This window comes from Oryctolagus cuniculus, chromosome 6, assembly GCF_964237555.1.
Source record: "Oryctolagus cuniculus chromosome 6, mOryCun1.1, whole genome shotgun sequence".
In the NCBI taxonomy this organism is placed as follows: Eukaryota; Metazoa; Chordata; class Mammalia; order Lagomorpha; family Leporidae; genus Oryctolagus; species Oryctolagus cuniculus.
In genome coordinates, this window is record NC_091437.1 from 77052767 (window position 1) to 77068746 (window position 15980).

General features: G+C 40.5%; 1 pseudogene; it reads left to right on the top strand.

The window, feature by feature from the left end:
* Window positions 1-14298: 14298 nt before the first annotated feature.
* On the top strand, window positions 14299-14434 carry LOC127490901 (U2 spliceosomal RNA; annotated as a pseudogene).
* Window positions 14435-15980: the final 1546 nt, after the last annotated feature.

Here is a 15980-nt window from a genome sequence, read left to right on the forward strand (position 1 = left end):
GGAAACCTGTTGAAGTGAAATGGACACTATGAGAAACGGTGACTTGATCAGCATAGCCCTGTTAATGAACAACTTAATACATTATCCCTCTTAGTATTTTTTTTGTCTGTTCTACTTAATATGACTGGTTTAATTCTGTAATTAATACACAGTTATTCTTAAGTGTTGAAAATTAACTGAAATGTGATCCCTGTTAAACATAAGAGTGGGAATAAGAGAGGGAAGAGATGTATAATTTGGGACATGCTCAAGCTGACTTGCCCCAAATGGTAGAGTTAGAAACATACCAGGGGACTCCAATTCAATCCCATCAAGGTGGCATGTACCAATGCCATCTCACTAGTCCTAGTGATCAATTTCAGTTCACAATTGATCATAATGAAAGGACTAAGAGTCAAAGGGAGCACATAAACAAGTCTAGTACCTGCTAATACTAACCGATAGAATAAATAAAGGGGAGAGTGATCCAACATGGGAAGCGAGATACTCAGCAGACTCATAGAATGGCAGATGTCCTAAACAGCACTCTGGCCTCAGAATCAGCCCTAAAGCCATTCGGATCTGGCTGAACAGCCCATGAGAGTATTTCAGGCATGGAAAGCCAAGACACTCTGGAAAAAAAAAAAAAAAACACCTAAATGAAAGATCTCTGTGCGTGAGTGAGATCCCAGTGGAAAGAACAGGTCTTCAAAGAAGGAGGTACCTTTCTCTGAAGGGAGGAGAGAACCTCCACTTTGACTATGACCTTGTCTAAACAAGATAAGAGTCAGAGAACTCAGAGGGCTTCCATAGCCTTGGAAACTCATGACTGGTGCATAGGGAGATTACTGATGCCATAGACAGGAGTGTCAATTTGTAAAGTCAACAACAGGAGTCACTGTGCACTTACTCCTCATGTAGGATCTCTGTCCTTAATGTGCTGTACACTGAGGCTTAATACTATAACGAGTACTCAAACAGTATATTTCACTATGTGTTTCTATGGGGGTGCAAACTGTTGAAATCTTTACTTAATGTATACTAAACTGATCTTCTGTAAAAAAAAAAAAAGAAAGAAAAAAAGAAAGAAAGAAAAAGAAAGAAATTATCAATTCCCAACTTGACTCTCACTGGGATTAAACATGACAATAGGTCTGATCTGATTTCATCATCATTTAAAAAATGATCTATTATTTTTCACTTTATATTTCTGTGTGGGAGCAAACTGTTGAAATCTTTACTTAAGGTATACTAAGCTGATCTTCTGTATATTAAGAGAATCGAAAATGAATCTGGATGTGAATGGAAGGGGAGAGGGAGTGGGAAAGGGGAAGGTTGCCGGTGGGAGGGACGGTATGGGGGGGGAAGCCATTGTAATCCATAAGTCGTACTTTGGAAATTTATATTCATTAAATAAAAGTTAAAAAAATGATAAAAAAAAAACAAATAAGCACCCTTCTCCATAATTATTCATTGCATTCTTGAGGAAAATTCCTTGTGCCAATCTAGTTTCAATAAGATAAAACTCTGCTTGGTTCCTGGTGTTGTTTTATTTGGGGTTGGGTGGCTTTGGCAGGGGGGGACAGAGTAATCTAGTTTATCATTAATCCTATGAAAATGCTCACCCTGGTGTTTCTCTGAACCTGTCAGTCTACAAAAGGACCTACGGGGCATGTACCATGAGATATTTTGAAAATAATTTTCCAGTCAAATGAGTATGGGGTACAATTGCACTTGATAACAGCATAAAAATATCAGATAGTAAAGGACATTTAAGATAATATTTTGAAACCTGTGTACTTTTTACATCTTAGCCAAACATCTCCACTTGAATCATTGACAGGAGCTTTAAATTTAATCAGACCAGTTCTATCTCTTGATCCACATACCAGCTCCCTTCCCCCAGATCTGCTCCTCCAGGTGTCCCTTCCAGGAAATTCAAATCCATTACACATTCCAAAACTTTGTGTTGTTTTGTCTCTTCTCCATCAAACCTCAAGTTCAGCATCAGCAGATCTCTTTGGCTCAGCCTTCAAAATGCATTGGACTCTCACCAGATCACTAGAATCTGGGACTCTCATCTCTCATCAGATCACTGGGACCATCTCCAATTCCTGCTCCTTGACCTGTTTTTCTCCTTGGTCCACATACAGAAGCATGAGAAGACTGCTGTCAGTGAGAGCCTCCTGCGTACCTTCCCAGTCCCTCCCCAGACTCACTGTGTCACAGCCTCCAACTGACTTAGTGTCTGCACAGCCACCTGCAGAGCTCTAGCCTGCAAATCATGGCCCTTGATCGACCTCCCACCAGGTCCCTCCAAGTCCAGCCATCACCTCCTAGTCAAGCCCTCCTGGCACCATGTCTACAACTGCAGCCATGCCCCTGCTACTTCCTTTCCTGGAACTCTGGCTGGCTTCAAACAGGCATCACAGGTCAGGTTCCACGTCTTGCTATTATTTCTGAGGGAGCTTGCTCATCACCACCTGCCATGGAGTATGCAGTCAACTCTCTATCCTCATGTTACACATCTGCATATTCAACTCTGTGGTTACATTATTCCCTAAACAGTATAGAATAGAACTATTTGCCCAACATTTACATTGTACCTGGCATTATAACTGGTTTATTAATGATTTAAAGCATAGAGGATGATGTGTGCAGATTATATGCAAATACTAAGCCATAGTATATAAGGGGCTTGGACTTCCATGGATTTTTGTGTCTGTAGGACTCCCAGAATAATCCCCTGCTGATATACAGGGATCACTGTACTTAGCTATCCATGTATCTTCTTCCTTCTCCCAACAACATGTATATGTTTCATGAGAGCAAGGATATCACCTAGCTCACTATTCCACCCCTGCACCTAACAGACCGCCAGGTCCGTAGTAGATGATCAAAAAACACTTATTGAAATAAGAGTGTTGTTGTGCCTGCTTTGATCAGATGGAGAGAATATTATCTTAAGAGCATAGCTAGGACTTGAGTTCTGAGGCTGATTTTCTCACTTGGTGTTTTCACCCCTGCTTTGAACAGACTACCAGGAGGTCTATTTGTTAAAGGGTCTAAAACACATTGTGACTGGGCTAATTTCAACACGGTGATACTCAAATCTCAATCAAAATTCTGGATTCAGATGCTAGAGTGGTGTCCTCACAGTTAACTAGTAGTTTTCCCAAGGTGCTCTGATCACAGTGGCTCCTCACTGCATGGAGAACTCTTCTTCCCAAAGCACATTCCACAGGATATTTCTTCTACATGAGACAAGACAGAAACAGGGCTAACAAAATGAAGGCCCTCCAAGCCTGTTTTTGTACCATTTCTGACCACATGCCACTCTACCCAGCTCCAAACCAAGCAGGAGCATGTTGGCTCCACACCCTAACCTCAAAGTTCACCTACTGCCCTGGTAGGGACCTTCCCAACCCTTCTGCATGCCCAGAAGAGCTCAGTTTAACCAAAACATGGCCTTCCTGGGGAGGTGGTAGTGAGCAGCTCCAACATTTTGAGTGCGCCAGACTTACAGAGAGGGAGAAACAGACAGACAGAGAGATTGGTCCTCCATCCACTAGTTCACTGCTCAAATGGCCACAACAGCTAGGGCAAGGTCAGACAGAAGCCAGGAGCCAGAAACTTCTTCCAGACCTCCCACACAGGTGCAGGGGCCCAAGCACTTGGGCCAATTTCTGCTGCTTTCCCAGGCACATTATCAGGGAGCTGAATCAGAAGTAGAGCAGCAGGGACTTGAACGAGTGTCTACATGGGATGCCAGTGCTGCAGGTAGTGGCTTAACCTAGTGAGCCACCATGGAGCCTCCCACTGAACACTGTTCTTAGTGCGATGAAATCTTGCAGTGTCTGCTCTGTCCCTCCCAAGATGTACCTCATCCTATTTCCCAGCACATCCACACTGTATACCTGTCCATTAGTTACTCAGTAGCCATATGGGTTGTCGGATCAACTGTTAAGATATTTCAGAGCTTGTGTTCAAACCACCCTCACATAAAAGCCTAATGCTATACCACAACATCTACATCATTCACTTCACTTCATCTCATTGCGTTGGCATTGTATCATTTCACATCTTCATAACAAGAATGCTGACTTAAGCATAAGATATTTAGAGAGGGAGAAAGAGAGAGAGAGCAACATCCACATAACTTGTAAAAATTTTATTTGAGAGACACAGAGAGAAAGAGACAGACAGACAGACAAGCAGACAGACAGACCTCTCATCCACTTGTTCACTCCCCAGATACCTGCAACAGCCAGAGCTCAGTGGGGCCAGCCCAAATTCAGGAGTCAGGAACTCAATTCAATTCTCTCACATTAGTTCCAGGAACCCAACTGGTTGTCCTCACCATTGCCTCCCAGGTTGTGCATTAACAAGAAGATGGAATTGGAAGCCAGAGCCAAGATACAAGCCCAGACACTCCAATATAAACAAATTTGTAAAGAAGGTATTATTACGATTCTTATTCTTTGACTATTTTTCCAAAGATTTAATTCCCTGAAGGAGCTAAAGGTAAATTCTACTTCATAAATCTCAAAAGGCAGGTACCAAGAACCACAGCATAGCCAGGTGCTAAGCCTTGTGAGAAAGAAAAGTTGTTGAGCCATATTACGATCATACAAAAATTAGCAGCTACTCCATCTCACCAAAAAAAAAAAGCTTTTTATTCTAACTGAAAAGTTTTACTCTAGTATTTTGATAATTGTCTGTAATGCAAATACCTGGGGCTGACTTCTTATAGAGAAAAGAGATTTATTTAGATTTATTTAGATTACAGTTTTGGAACTTAAAAATTCAAGGTTGGGTGGCCCCATCAGCTCAGCCTCTGATAAGGGCCTCATGGTTAATAATATCACGATGACAGTGGGAATTTGTGGAGAGATCACATTGTGAGACAGGAAGCCAGTCTGATATAATAAAGAGGGGCCAGCCTCACTCTAACAATTCACTCTTTTATTTCTGTTTTTAAGATTTATGTATTTATTTAAAAGGTAGAGGTTACAAAGAAAGAGGGAGAAATAAAAGAATCTTCCATCTGCTGTTTTGCTCCCCAAAATGGCCGCAACAGCTGGAGCTGGGGCTGGCAAGGTCAAAGCCAGGATCCTGGAACTCCATCCATGTGGGTGCAGGGACCCAAATACATGGGCTGTCTTCCAAGGCCTATTAGCAGAGAGCTGGATCAGAAGTGAAGCAGCCAAGACACAATCCGGCACTCATATGGGATGCCAGCTTCACAGGTACCAGCTTAACCTGCTGTGCCACCAAGCTGACCCCACTAACAACCCACTTTTGTGAGAGCTAATCCAGTCTGTGAGACCAGCACTAATCCCAACTAAGGACAGCACTTCTGTCACCAAACTACCTTGTACTCACGTCCACCACTGGCACCACCGCACTGAGAGCCAAGCAGCCAGCACATGGACGCTTTGGCCACACACTCAAACACCATCCCTACCTTAACAGTATTATCAGTTCAGTTTTGCCAGTGACATCCTTCCCCTAATGACATATGCCCAGGTCACACAAGAAAAAAGGAGATTCCACTTTCATGAAGAGCAGAATCTGGATTGACCCACTTGTTCCATTCATGAGCACACAAAAAAGAAAAAAATGTAGTGTACATGAGTGAAATTCACATTTTGAGATTTAACTGTTGTTCACATCCCTTATTTATATGCTTGAGGAACAGTGTTTTTTGCTACTTACCACTTGTTGAATTCTTTGTTTGGTGGAGGGTTAAGCTTGTGATTATAAAATAAACTGAATGTTTGTCACTGTAAAAATTAAAAGAAAAAATAAGAAAGGAAGGAGGAAGGATTGGAGCATGGTGGGGAAGGGAGGAAAGGATGGAAGGATAATTGCACACTTAAATCCGTCTATATGAAATACATGACATCTGTTCAGCTTTTATAAACTTAAAACATGTAAAATTAAAAAAAGAAAAAAATTAAAAATAAGAGTGTAGTCAGTGGGCAAAGAGCAGAAACGAAGCGACAACTCGATCCTGTTGTGGGGGTGAGTGTGTGAGGCTGGGAAAACTCCACTGCATCATGAGGTGCGGCAGCTTCAATGAGCCGAGGAGGTGGAGGCATCAGAGAGTGCCCAAGACCAAACAGCATAGTTTTATCCTTACATAGTACAAATTCTTGCTGTTTCCAGAAAAATATATCACTAAAGCATTTAACAATTTTGATTAATACTCATACTACCTATGCTCCTGAAAAGATTCCTTTCTTTTTGTCTCTTCTAGAAGCTTCTTATTTATCCCAAATGTGGTTGCCATATTTAACAAATGATAATACAGTATATCTGGTTAAGTTTGAATTTCTAACTAACAATAAATTGTTTTTTGTTTAAATATGTCCACATAGCATCCTGAACATAAAGTAAAAAATTATTGCTTATCTGAAATTCAAATGAAACTGGACAACCTATATTTGTTCTGGCAATAACAACAACAAAAAAAGTATTCTCATGTAGGGATTTTAATTCTTCTGCTCATTGGATGCACTATGAGAAAGCTCAGCAGTCTAGCATTCTATTTATCTGGAGAGCAGATCTGTGAATTTACTTAATGAATTAGAAATATCTAAATCTTTCATCAGTCAGATTAGGTTTTTGTTTTGTCTCTTACAGTCCTTTCATTTTATCACATCTCGTTATTCCAACGGAAAATATGGTTACTTTGTCCCTTGAAGCACCTGCCTCTTGATATCATTATGTTTTAAGACTTGGAACAGCTAACTGGGGTCTATTCTGCTGACTGCACAACAAGAAGCCCCACTGGCAAAGAAGAGGCCACATTTTATGGAACAACTCAGAGGAGTTGACTCAGGAACAATCACCATTTCTTCATAGCCCATAAGAAGGTTAAATGTCCTATTGTGCCCATGATGCAGATGAGACAGTGGGCACCCCTCCTGAAATCACTATTCCTGAAATTCTGCTAGCTACAACTTCCGTGACTTCCACATGCTCACATACTTAGTATGATACCAGTTTTTCCAGGGGCCATTGCTTTGTTAACTTTCCTTTCCTTTAATTTTTTTAATTTTAATTTTAATTAGCTTTTAACAGAGTCAATATGATTTGTGGATACAATTCTAAGAACAACATAATATATCCTTCCTCCCTCCCTTCTGCCCTCCCTCCCCATCTTCTTCCTCCCACTCTCCTTCCTTCTCCCTTTCTTTCTTTTCTTTCAGTTTTTGAGATAATATATTTTAAATTTACATGACAGTGAATGGGCTTAATACTTCACCAAATAATTTTAACAGGTAAAAAGCAAAAAGACCTTAGTTTAGTGGGAATACAGACAATGGCTAAAAACAATAATTGAATGGAAAAATGACCATTTCACCCATATACAGTAAGTTTTAAAATAATCACAGATCATTAAAACTATCATGGTATAACATTCTTAAACATTGGTTTAACAAAGCCATGAAACAAAGCTTTACAAAAATATATTTTCAACAAAACTGAAACACACAGACATTTTTTCTTTCTTTTTTTCCTTTTTTATTTAATTTTAGCTCCCACATACAACAGAGAGCATGCAATATTTGTCTTTCTCAGTCCAGCTTATTTCATGCAACATGTTTTCTTAACTTTCAATATTACATGTTCCCCCTCCAATTCTTGAGTTTCCCATGTCGCATTATTTCCACTGATTGTCTTAATCTTTCATAATTTTTTGAGTCCTTTTCTTCTGGGACATACAGTACTATTTTAATCTACAGACTCCAACAGTCCTTTATTTTGAGAAAGTTTCTTACTTTTTATACCCTCTAAACTTTCTGCTTGGCTTGTATTTAGTGTTTTAGACTTCAGATGCATTAATTGGAAGTTAATATCCCTTAGTAACTGTTATAAACCTTTGTGCATACATGGTCTCTCTTTTATTATTTTTGACTCTTTTTCTTTATTACACCATTACTCTTCTCCATAGCCATCTATTCTATTCTATTTCATTTATATATACTTCTTATAAATTATCCTAAGTTTACTTATTTAAATATGTGTACTTAAAATATATAGTGCTCTACTGTGTGCAATTTGTAGCCTACAAAAAATAATACTGTGAAATAAATCTGTAAATCCTGCTTCTTCCTGTTTTACACTATGGTATGTTTTGAGAGCTATCCAGTGCTATGTGTCAGTCCTAGTCTGTTATTTCTGGTTGCTGCACAATATCCTACAATAAGTCCAGTGCCTTACTCCCCAATTCTTCTGCTTCCACCCACCCAGCCTATTTCCAATGCTTGATAAAACAATGATTTAATGATCATTTCTGTACACATTTCTTCCTTGCCTTGTACAGAATTCCCCTGTAATGTGTCAGCAGGAATTGGTTCATGAGTCCCAGAAATATGCACATTTTTGATATAACTAGGATGTTGTCCTGTTTGGGCAACCAGTTGAAGCTGCCACTGATGGTGTTTGAAGATTGCCTGCTACTCATACTTCAGTAGCACTTACCAATGAATCTGTTTTCTGATTTTTGCTGTGCACCTGGGTGCAAAGTTGTGTCCTGTTGGTGTTACTTTACATCTATCATTTTCCAGGAAAGCCAAACAGCTCTTCACATGCTTATTACTCATTCAGATTTCTCTTTCTGCGAAATGTTTTTTTATACCCCTGTCCATTTGCTATTGAGTTTACTATATTTTTATTTCTGAATTCTATTGATCTAGATGTCAATTGCTTATTAACATTGAACATTGCAAATAGCTTTATCTAACCCAACATTCACTTATTAATTTATAGAGTAGAAATATTACTGCTTTTTATATGAATCTACCTTTTCACTTAAAGTTTTGACATTAGTTTCTTTTAAAAGAAAATGTTCCTAACTGTTGAAATCCTTACTTAAGGTATACTATGCTGATCTTCTGTATATTAAGATAATCGAAAATGAATCTTGATGTGAATGGAAGGGGAGAGGGAGTGGGAAAGGGGAGGGTTGTGGGTGGGAGGGACGGTATGGGGGGGAAAGCCATTGTAACCCATGAGTCGTACTTTGGAAATTTATATTCATTAAATAAAAGATAAAAAAAAAAAAGTGTTGACTGCAGAAAAAAAAAAAAAGAAAAAAGAAAATGTTCCTGCTTGAAACCCACAAAGATATTCTCTTATATTTTCTCCTATTTGGCTTGCAATCTCATCTTTCATATTTATTTTTTTAATTATTTATTTATTTATTTGAAAGATAGAGCTACAGTGAGAGAGGGAAAGACAAGACAAAGGAGAGAGATCTTCCATCCACTGGTTCACTCCCCAAATGGCCACAATGACCAGGGCTGAGCCAGGCTGAAGCCAGGCACCAGGAACTCCATGTGGGTCTCCTACATGGGTGCAGGGGCCCAAGCACCTGGACTATCATCCACTGCTTTCCCAGGTGCATTAGCAGGGAGCTGGATGGGAAGTAGAGCAGCCTGGTCTCAAACTGGAGCTAATATGAGATGCTGGCACTGAGGACAGTGACTTAACCCATTGTGCCACAGAGCTGGCACCCACATTCAGGATTTTAATTGATTTGGAGCTCACCCCCATATCCAAAGTTAAATGGTATTTAATAGCCAATTTTCCAAAGATCATCAACATTGAGACATACCTCCTGCCAATTTCTGTTGCTTCGGCTATCACATATCAAGTTTCCCAAATAATGAGTTTTCTCTCTGCTCTGCTGGATTCTTGGCTGGTCTCACATAGAATCACACTTTTCATGATGATAGCTTTGTAAAATGATCTGCACTCTATATCTTTGCTCCACTTTTCAAAAGTGCCTAACCTTGTGTAACTTTGCTATTTTTTCTTTTTTAAAAAATATTTATTTATTTGAAAGAGTCACAGGGGTGGGGTGGGGAGAGAGAGAGAGAGAGAGAGAGAGAGAGAGAAGAGAAAGAGAGATCTTCTATCCATCAGGTCACTCCCCAAATGGCTACAATGGCCAGGACCTCCATCTGGGTCTCCCATGTGGGCCGCAGGGACACAAGCACTGGGGCCATCTTCCAGTGCTTCCCCAGGAGCATTAGCAGGGAGCTGGATCAGAAGAGGAACAGCTGGGACTTGAACCAGAGCTCACTCATACGAGATGCTGGCATCACAGGTGGCTACTTAACCCACTGTACCACAATGCCAGCCCTGACCCTTGTTCCTTCATATGAATTCCAGAATCAGTTTCCCAAGGGTCCAGAAACATCTGTTTGGATTTTAATTGAAACTGATTGAAATGTGTAGACTAAACAGTAATGTTTTTATCATTATTAAGTATTTCATCTGTGAGTTTACTGTATACAATCATACATTTAGTGTGCAGATAAAACTAAGACACTTTTTTTTTCTAAATAATTTTAATACATTTTTTACCCAAATATATAGTTCATTGTTTGCTAGGTAATTTTCTAGAGCTATTATTTCATTTTTACCTTAATTGATGCTGACTTCTTTCCACTATTTGTCCAGATGATTAGCAGTGGTGTGTAATGATCACATCCTGCTTCCTTTCTCTTGTCCTGGGTGTCACGAGGGTGTGTGTTGGGGTGGAGACTCGATGCCTACAAATGCCTGTGGGTCTGCACGTGAACAGCAGCCTCAAGGCTGATGGAGCCCTGGCACTTGTTCCTTATAGATATACACTGGAGTTTCTGCCTATACCAGGCACCTTCCACTCTGTGTCCAGCAGATAACTATGGGCCCAGACTGTGGGACCCTCCCACCAAAACTGCAAAACCAACCACTGGAAAATGTGGCCTGAGAAGAAATTCTAGAAATACGCTTCCACTCCTGTGTTCTTCCTTCATTCAGTTTGAATTTTCCTGTATTGGGCAACTATGTTTATGTATAAAATGAAAAGGCTCTTACGAAATGAAAAAATACAATGCTCTTCTTTCTCTTTTCTTTTTCTTGCTTTTAGCCATTTCAGAGCCATTAATATCTTTATTCTGCTGTTTCTGACCAGAATGTCTCTTAGCATCTTCAAGTCCATGTTTCTCCCTGTCCACTGCCTTCTCTGGAGTTTAATCCGTTGATGGCAGATGGACACTCAGCATCCACTCTTGCTCCTGCCAGGCTGCTGCCCACCCTACAACCAGAGTGATCTTTCCTAAAAAGGCAAAGCTAGGGGCCAGTGTTATGGCATAGCAGGTTGAGCTGTTGCTTGCAATGCCAGCATCCCATATCAGAGTGCAGCCCTTGGATTGGAACTATAGTTCCTGATAATGCTCCTGGGAAAGCAGCAGATGATCCAAGTGCTTGAGCCCCTGCTACCATGTCAGAGACCCAGATGGAATTCCAGGTTCCTGTCTTCAGCCAGTTCCCAGCAGTTGCAGTCATTTAGGGAATAAAACAAGAGACTGAAAATCCCCTCTCTGTCTCTGTCTCTGTCTCTGTCTCTCTCTCTCTCTCCATATATATATATATATATATATATATATATATATAAATAAATGTACAAGGAGAAACGCAAGTCTGCTCCCATCATATGCCCTCCTGGAATGGCTTGTAGGATAAAATGACAACTTCTCCAGGGCAGTCATGCCTTCCATAGGGGGTCTTTGTCTCCTGCCTCCCTGCTGTGCTCTGCTCCCCACCCCCCACCTCCTCTGCACTTCCCACCACACTGGACTTTTCTCACTTCCTTAAACCCGCCAACCGCCCCCTCACCCGCTTCCTTCTGGCTAAGACATCACCCCCAATCCTTTTCCCTTGTTACATTCCTCAGATTTCAGCATTAACAGCTGCTCCCCCAGAGTCTCTGGGGACCCTGTCTTCCCTAGCCCATGTGCTTCCACAGGGCTGCGTGTTCTCGAGATGGCACTGTGCTCCCTGTTTGCACGTCTGCTCACGTGGACAGCTGGCTGAGCCTGCCCAACGCGTCGTTCTCCGACTTGGCAACCTCTACATGCCCCAGGTCTGGAGTGGGACTGCAGCATTGTCAGTCATTAGCAAATATTTACCGAGGACAGAATGAGCTGCACAGCACACCAAGCCCTCAAGACCCATAGATAAATAAATTAAGATTATTTTCTTCATGGAGCTCACATTCTAGTGATATAAATGAGAGATTATGTAACAAATAATATAGCAAACTGTGAGAAAAATCCATGAAGGACTTTCTATTTATAGCAATGCACCTGACATATATTAATGTAATAAAGGATAATGTTTTTAAAAATAGTTCTAATGGGAAAGCTAACTGAATAAACTTCATAAATTTTTAGAATAATGACCTCCTGAGGCTGGCCAGCCCACAGCTGCCCGCTGTAGTTGGTATTCTCGGTCTTCCTCAGCCCTCTCCTTCTCAGACCTATTTGCATCATGCCTTGAGCAGAGCAATTTGGTGGAACTAGTTTGTTGTCTCTGAACATCATTTTAATGTGTAAGAGAGGCCTTCAAAAAGTTCATGGAAAATGCATGCAATGAAAAAAGTATGCGTGGCCTTTCGAAAACTTTTTTGCACTAAAATAGACTTCTTTTTTAATTTGATTTTCCCTTGCACTTTTTGAAGTGCCCTCAAAGATTGTTTCCAAACTAGACTTAATGGCAAGCTTCTGAAAACTCAAATTCCATCCTGGAGGTTTATTTCAGGAGGATTTTTAAAAAGGCCAGTCACACTTGAAAAGGGTCCCAGTGAAATGCCTGGAATGGAACTAACAAGAAATCCCATAAAATTGTGTGCTACCACCACCATCCACAGTATACCCTAGTGGTGGCCTCTGGAGTGGGCATTGTGGCATAACAAGGTAAGCCACTGTCTGTACACCTGAATCCCATATCAGAGGGCCAGTTCCAGTCCCAGCTCCTCTGCATCATGTTAATGAATCCAGGGAGTCAACAGTTGACAGTTCAAATGTTGGGGCCCCTGCCACCCATGTGGAAGACTTAGGTGGAATTCTGGGCTTCTAGCTTTAGCCTGGCCAGCCAGGGCTATTGTGGATATTTGGGAAGTGAACTGATAGGTGGAAGATGTGTCTTCTCTCTCTCTCTCTCTCTTTCTCTCTCTCCCTCTCTCCCTCTCCCTCTCTCCCCTTCCCCCTCTCTGCTTTTCTCGCTCTCTCCCTCTCAATCTCTGCCTCTCCCAATCTCTCTCTCTCTCTCTCTCTCTTCCCTGCCTCCATAGCTCTGCTTTCTTTTTTAACTTTTATTTAATAAATATAAATTTCCAAAGTACAATTTTTGGATTATAGCAGCTTTACCCCCATATCCTCCCTCCCATCTCCCACTCCCTCTCTCATTCCATTCTTCATCGAGATTCATTTTAAATTATCTTTATATACAGAAGATCAACTTAGTATAGACTAAATAAAGATTTGAACAGGTTGCACCCACACAGATACACAAAGTTTGAGTAGTAGTTTTACCATTAATTCGCATAGTACAACACATTAAGGACAAAGATCCTACATGGGGAGTAGGTACACAGTGACTTCCGTTGTTGATTTAACAATTGACACTCTTATTTACGACTTCAGTAATCACCCGAGGCTCTTGTCAATGAGCTGCCAAGGCTATGGAAGCCTCTTGAGTTTGCCAACTCCAGTCTTATTTAGACAAGGCCATAGTCAAAGTAGAAGTTCTCTCCTCCCTGCAGCATTGTGCTGCTTTTAAAGTAGATGAAAAAATAAAATAAATAAACATTTAAAAACTAAATAGTGGCCTCTGCCTCTTGTCGATTTGTTGGGATCCTTCTTAAGCACAATTTCATTGTTTGACCCTAAATATGGGCTTATGCCTAGGAAAAGAGGAACACACACATCTGGTTTCAATAACTACTATTTAAGAATAGAGCTCTTGGTCACAGCCTTTCTCAACTTCCCATTTAAAGAAACTATGGAAAAAATAAAACAAGAAAGATGAAAATTTACACTGTCTCCAGAGTATGAAGACTATTCACTAAAAAGACTTTTCACCCCTCCAAGAACTTCCTAATCCTCTAAAAGCAATGCTGAAGACAATGAATTCAACACACATACACACCACAACATAAACAGAGGCTCCTAGAAATAGAGGTTTCAAAGGGCATATGATTTCTCTTCTCCCCAAACCCACACTGCTGGAAGCTACCTGGATTTGTTACAAAGAAATTTCTACACAATTATGTAGGAGAAAATAATTACCAAAAAAAATAGCTGCTTAGTTTTTAAAGGAAAGAATTATAACTCCAAGATAACATCATTAGTTGTGCCCTCAAGTATGACACTAATTTATTTTAATGATCTTCAGTTTCATCCATTTTGCTACATATGTCAGGATTTTATTCTTTTTGTGATTGACTAATATTCCATCGTACTTATGTGCTATATTTTCTTTATCTCAGCCTTTTGGCTAAGAACAAGTGTAGTATACGTTCTTATCAGTTTAATATTTTCTTTATCCATTCAGCCTTCAATGGACACCTACATTGATTCCATATCTTGGTTATTATGAATAGTGATGCAATGATTATGCAAGTTCAGGTATCTCTTCTGTATGTAAATTTCATTACCCTCAGATAAAAACTCAGAAGTGGGATAACTGTGTCATCTGGTAGATTTATTTCTAGTTTTCTGAGGAACCTCCATACAGTTCTCTATAATGAATGTACTAATTTGCATTCCCACCAGCAGTGTGTAAATGTTCCCTTTTCTCTACATTATCACAATATTTGTTTTTTTTTTTTTTTGGTAATAGCCATTTTTAAGTTAAAGACATTGACATAGGCAATGAGGCAATGATTTTTTTAAAAGATTGCAAAAGCACAGTACACAAAAGCAAAAAATAGAAAAATTGGGTTATATAAAACTGAAAAGCTTCTGTACATCCAAGAAAAGGATAAACAGAGTGAAGAGACAATCAACAGAATGGAAGAAAATTTTTGTGAACTAACATATTCAGAATATGTAAACAGCTCAAAAAATCAATAAAAACAAAATTTTAAAATGTTAAAAATGTTAAAATCTGAAAATGTTGGCCCGCGCCATGACTCACTAGGCTAATCCTCCGCCTTGCAGCGCCAGCACACAGGGTTCTAGTCCCGGTCGGGGCGCCGGATTCTGTCCCGGTTGCCCCTCTTCCAGGCCAGCTCTCTGCTGTGGCCAGGGAGTGCAGTGGAGGATGGCCCAAGTCCTTGGGCCCTGCACCCCATGGGAGACTAGGATAAGCACCTCATGTTCATATGTTATGGGCTCACAAAATTTATATGTTAATATTCTAACCCCCCAGAACCTCAGACTGTATCTGGATACAGGGTCTTTACAGAGTGAATTCAGTTAAAATGATGTCATTAGGGTGATTCTTAGTGCAAGGTGACTGCCGTTCTTGTAAGAGAGTATCTGGGCTGGTGCCACAGCTCAATAGGCTAATCCTCCACCTGCAGCGCTGGCACACTGGGTTCTAGTCCCGGTCGGGGCACCAGATTCTGTCCCGGTTGCCCCTCTTCCAGGCCAGCTCTCTGCTGTGGCCAGGGAGTGCAGTGGAGGATGGCCCAAGTGCTTGGTCCCTGCACCCCATGGGAGACCAGGAGAAGCACCTGGCTCCTGCCATCGGATCAGCACAGTGCACTGGCCGCAGCGCGCTAGCCGCGGCGGCCACTGGAGGGTGAACCAACGGCGAAAGGAAGACCTTTCTCTCTCTCTCACTGTCCACTCTGCCTGTCAAAAAAAAAAAATTAATGTTAAAAATAAGCAAAGGAATAAATGGACAATCTCAAAAGAACAAAAGAAAGTGGACAAAAATACACGAATAAAATTCTCAATGTCACTAACCAATAGGAAAACACAAATCAAAACCACAATGAGACACCATCTCACTCCAGTTAGAATGACTATTTTCAAAAGACCCAATATGCTCTTAAGACAAAAATTGGAATATATGCCAAGCAATTAAGTTACATATCAAAGAATTGAAATTTCATTTTAAAAACCTAGTTATTAAATACAATAATCAACAGAACAAGATCTTGGTTATCCTTTGAGGCTGGCCAGCCCATAGCTGCCCTCTGTAGTTGG